Source organism: Lepus europaeus, chromosome 6, assembly GCF_033115175.1.
Source record: "Lepus europaeus isolate LE1 chromosome 6, mLepTim1.pri, whole genome shotgun sequence".
Classification (NCBI taxonomy): Eukaryota; Metazoa; Chordata; class Mammalia; order Lagomorpha; family Leporidae; genus Lepus; species Lepus europaeus.
This window is the reverse complement of record NC_084832.1, coordinates 28,730,650-28,736,395: the sequence shown is the minus strand read 5'-3', so window position 1 is coordinate 28,736,395 and position 5,746 is coordinate 28,730,650.

The following is a 5,746-nucleotide window of genomic DNA, read 5'->3' as shown; positions in this document are numbered from 1 at the left end:
TTTTCTGGCCAGTATGTAAAGAATGAATTGGGTGTATCAATAGATTAAAATAATCAGACTACTATTTCAACTGCTAGTTTTATTTTTTCTCAAATATTTAAATATTTACTAAATATTTACTGAATCTATAATGTTCTCATTCAATGAGGAAAAAAAAAAAACAAAAACAAGAATGCTATCAGTTTGAAGTGTGTTGGCTGCAGCAGTTAAGATGTCACAGGGGATGCCTGTATCCCATAGAATGCCTCTGTTTGAATACTCTCTCCACTTCTGGTCCAGCTTCACGTTACTGTGTACCCTAGGAGGCAGCAGGTGATAGCTCAAGTAGCTGGACCTCTGCTACCCATGTGGGAGACCCAACATGAATTCCTGATTCCTGGGCATTTGGGGTGTGATCCAGTGGATGAGAGTTTTTCCTCTCTTTGTGTCAATCTGTCTCTATCCTTCTCTATCTGTCATTCAGATAAAATGATAATAATTAAGTTGAATTTTTAAAAGATGGGCATAATTTAAGGCTGTATAATTATTACTAATGCAACTAAAGATGTTTCTGCTGGTATTTTTTAATACCCTAGGATTCAGATAAATTTGAATATTTATAGTGATCAGGTAAGACGGATCAGAGGGTATTTCAAAAACAAATTTGGAGTTCTAGTAAATAGAAAATTCAAATTAAAAAATTTTGTCCTGGAAGGAGGAGATAAGTTTGAGTGCAGCACAGTTGTTATCACTGAGACATATCTCAGTGTTCAGCTTATGTTTAAGTCTCTTAAAAGAACAGGAAGTATTAGTAAAATTTGGCAGAAGTATCAGTGAATGTAAACCATTTTTGTTAAACTGATGAACTCTAATTGTTACCTAGCTTTGAACTTTTTTCCCAAGAGAACTGGGAAATTTTAGTACTGTTTAAATGAGTTTAAGATGGATTTCTGTTACTTTCAATAAAAACTTTCTATCTGAAATAAGCAGCAATTATTAATTTCAAACCACATGAACAATATAAATAATGCTATAATTAATAAAACTTGAAATATGGGACAAACAAACCTTGAAATATGATCATTTTAATATCTTTCATACCTTGGAAGAAGCGACATAATATCAATTAAAAAATAGCAACTAATCACTGAAGCACAAAATATTTTAAAAGATGGATGGAAAATCAAAAGATAGAAAGGTGCATAGCTAAACAGTAAACAAATAAATTACAGATTAATTGTTTAGAAATATTGATATAATACTGGTAAGAGGAGAGTATGACAATAAAATACATTCCATAATTGTTAGTTAATATTAATATGTAAAGTTGACTGATAGAAAGTAGTATAAATATATTATTTAGAGATGTGAAGATAAAATAAGAAATAGAAAATATCAGAGAGCTTTATTTTAGAGTAGATCTTAATGAGACACTTGGTGACTTTTCTTCATAAGGATTTAGTTTCATTTGATTTTTTGATGTTTCTTAGGTATTATAAGAAAAAGTTGAGATTCAAGGGACAAGTAGAATGCTTCTACTTGCTACCTATGCAGAGTGCTTGCTATGTATCCTGAGTCCAAAATTATTATCATCTTAACTCATAAGATAGGAATAAGGCACATTTGAAGATCTCTAAATAGTCTAGCATGTTTTACTTACCATTGAACTATACTGTTGAACTATTTTTAAACTGATTAACAGATTTATTGGCATTTATTACTTTGTGGATTTTTTCATAGATCTTATATCTACAGATATAAAGGAATATTTGTTCCTCCAATTGATAGTTCTCATGAATATGAGTTATGTATATGTATGCATACATACATATAATGTTTTCAATATGGTAGCAAATGCAACCATGATAATAATGAGTACTGTAGAAGTGTAAGTGCTAGGATGCAGGAGATGTATGTTGATTCATTATAAAAAGAATCTAGAACCTTTAGGGAACTGTAGATAGCCTGGTGTCAAAGGAACAAGGATTCTTTAGAAAGACACTGGAGAGGAATCTGAAGCCATCATCAGGGCAAAAACTTGAACCAAGACAATGTTTAAATAGAAAAGTCAAATGATTATTTACAGCTTTCTTGAGAGATCCACAGCTATTTATAGCCTACTTTACCACTTTAATTCCTGTGGATGAAAGTTAAACTTCTCACTTATCTGTAATTACTCATACACAACTTTGAAGTATTCTCTCTCTGTTTTGGTACTTGCAGCTATCTTTATGAATGATTGTAGCTACTTTCTCACCTTTTAAAAATTGCATAGAACTCTTCTCTTTCATGAACGTTGCACTTAATTTTCCCTTAAAGTACGTGCTAAAGAATTATTGCTTTGAAATGCTTCTAATTTTAATCTTTAGGTGGAAGTATTTTATTCGTCTGTTATTAAGGTTTCACACACACATTTCATCTTTATTCTTACAAATGCTGATAATTAAAAATATGATTAGGTATTTAAGTGTGAAAACAATGTGTAATCTCTATTGATTACATCTAAGAATCCCTCACTGTTGAACCCAAATAAACTATGTTAACTGCATGAATAAGTAGTATATATTATTCAAGCAATAGACTGTTCACACATTGACTAAGAGATATTAGCTTAGTTATTTCAAATTATATAGACAGCTTATTTTCAAAATGTGTAAGGAATTCATAAATGTCTTGAAAACTGATCACTGGATGATCAGTTTTCTGATCTAGATTTCTCTTTAAATTATTTTTCCTCTTAAATCATACTAGCTTATATTTATAATTCAGTGCATCCAACTTTATCTACACAACTGAACTCAAATAATTTAAATTTTTTAAAAAATAAAACTCATATCTATTTGAGTTTTTGAGCCTCATCTTTGAGTACACCAATCAACCCAAAATCTCAAAAGGCATGTTAACATAATTAATTTACTAATAAATAATTTTTTGATAATATTTGGGCTAGAAATTATTAGGAATATCAAAGATAATAAAAAGAATAGCAAAGGAAGGCAAACGGAGATGATGAATAAATACCACATCAATTTTAAAATGTTTTTTTCGCAGTACTTTTATGGTAACATTTTAGAATTTACTGTGTTTGCACATAAACTATCAATCACATTGGCATTTTCTTGATATATATATATACATGTTATTCCTCTGTGAAAATATATTGCAAATAATATTGAGAAAATATGTAAATATGGGACCCCAGCTCACATATCTGAGGATTTCAGCACAACCTAGCTGAATACTTCATCTATGACACAATAAGAGGCAAATAATCAAACACTGTCCTGAGATGAAATCTGATTTTTTTCCATATTACTATATGTTGTCATTTTAGAAATAATTAAAATAATCATAGAGAAGTATTATGTTCAAGGGTAAATATCCAGCACTCATTTCATGTATTATTGTTGCAAATAAGCAAATAATTAGATATAGGGAAAAGTAGAGTACTAGCTACCAAATCTTCATACATTTTGAAATTTTTGCTAATTTTCAAAGGCTAACTATATTTTTATCTATTCCGAAGTTAACAGAAAAGATACCTGACAGGAATAATTTTAATAATATTAAAAAGGGGGGAAGGGGAGAGATCACAATGCCATGTGCTAAAATTGTGTCAAGTTCATGCATGCTTCCTAGTAAAGTACACAATACCTGTTGTGGCAAAGGTAGGATCCTTTTTTTCTTGAAGAGCAGAGCTAAAGTCAAGATAATAAAAACATTTTTCTATTTGAAGTTTACCTTATTATCTATGAAAATAAGACTTCTGTATTTTATTGACTTATAATTTATACCCCCAAAATTGCACAAATGCTGAAAGGTAGAGGGAGGGAGGAAGGAAGAGAGAGAGGGAGAGAGAGAGAGAGAGAGAGAGAGAGAGAGAGAGAGAATCAATTTTCTATCTGCTGGCTAACTCCTCAAATGGCCACAATGGCCAGACCTGGGCTGATCTGAAGCCAGGAGCAAGAAACATCTTCCAGGTCTTCCATGTGGGAGCAGGAGCCCAAGTTATTGAGCCTCCTTCCACTGTTTTTCCAGGCTGCCAGAAGGAGCTGAATCGGAAGTGGAGCAGCTGGACTCTAACCAGCACCCATACGGGATGCTGGTGGTATAGGTGCAGGCTTAACCTACTATTGCCACAGCGGCAGCCCTTCAAGTAAATCTTATTTTTTTTTAAGATTTGTTTATTTATTTGAGAGGTATTCTTACAGCTAAGGAGAGACAAAGAGAAAGGTTTACCATTCATGAGTCATTCCCCAAATGGCCTCAATGACCAGAGCTAGGCCAATCCAAAGCCAGGAGCCAGGAGCTTCTTCTGGATCTCCCACACAGGTGCAGGGGCCTAAGCACCTGGACCATCTTCCACTGCTTTCTCAGGCCATACCAGAGAGCAGAATGGAAGAGGAGCAGCTGGTATATTAACTGGTGCCCATATGGGATGCTAGTGCCACAGAGCAGGCAGAAGCTTAACCATTAGGCCACAGCACCAGCCCCTCTTCAAGTAAATCTTAAGGTAGTAATTGGCATTAATGTTTAAGACAATAAAATCCGAGCACTGCCAACCAGACATGGACTACAGACAAAAGGAAATCTGTACCTGTTGGAAGAGGTAACACTTTTCTGAAAGACGACAAAGTTTCAGATGGACAAAGCTGACAAGAGGGGAAGTTGGTGTTTTGGTTGAAACTGAGCAAATGTCTGAAATGGTAGGAGTGCTCACATAAAAATGTGCATGTGGAGCCTTCAGAATTGAAGTATGCTATGCGTTATGGGAAGGTGATAAGAGAGAAGTCTTTGAAAATTGGAATTCCAATTTTTATCTCTTACATTTCAATTAATACTTGAGTACATATTAATATTAATGAATTTGGGACAAGATGACAAAGGAATCAGGATGTTTCTCTATTATCTTTTGCAAGGAGTATTCTCCGTTTGTGAATTAAAACATTTTTTACAATGATCTGCACGGAGTACTTATGTGAGTTATAATTTGGCTTTTATAATGATTATGTTTGGCAATTGGAAGATGGATGACTTAGGGGAACTATGGGAAAAAATGGCTGCCAGAGAACTGTAAGAGTTTTCAGGTTAGAAAAGACTTAACCTCTGTGAGAAACAAAAGGAAGGAGGAGGGAAGACCACAGAATTATGGAATCTTTTCCATTTCTGCAATAGTTCCCCTAATTGAAGCTGATGTTTTATTGGCAAGTCATGCTTATAGGGTTTAATGACAGCCCATAACAAGGTAATGTGCCCTCTCTGACGATTCATTTCCCTACAGGCTACCCTTGAAACTAGCTAAGACTGCATCTGCCAGACTCTATCAGGCAAATACTACCAAGAATGCAGAGTTTGTCATCATACTCTAAGATGATAGTGGTTTCCTGTTGTAACTATTTCTAAATGTCTTTTATCCTGTTGTTCACGGTTGTGTGATCAAACCCAGATGACCTACTAGTGCCACAGATTGCTTGAACTATAAAGCAGATAGAGATAAGTACTGCATATTATCTAGGGAACTAACTCTAAAGCGTGCCATGAGATGCTACTTCCAAGTCAGAAAATCCGGTGTTATTGCTGGAATAAAATAAACTGCTCTTACCGGGTTCTAGTCCCGGTCGGGGTGCCAGATTCTGTCCCGGTTGCCCCTCTTCCAGGCCAGCTCTCTGCTGTGGCCAGGGAGTGCAGTGGAGGATGGCCCAAGTCCTTGGACCCTGCACCCCACTGGAGACCAGGAGAAGCTCCTGGCTTCTGCCTTCAGATCAGC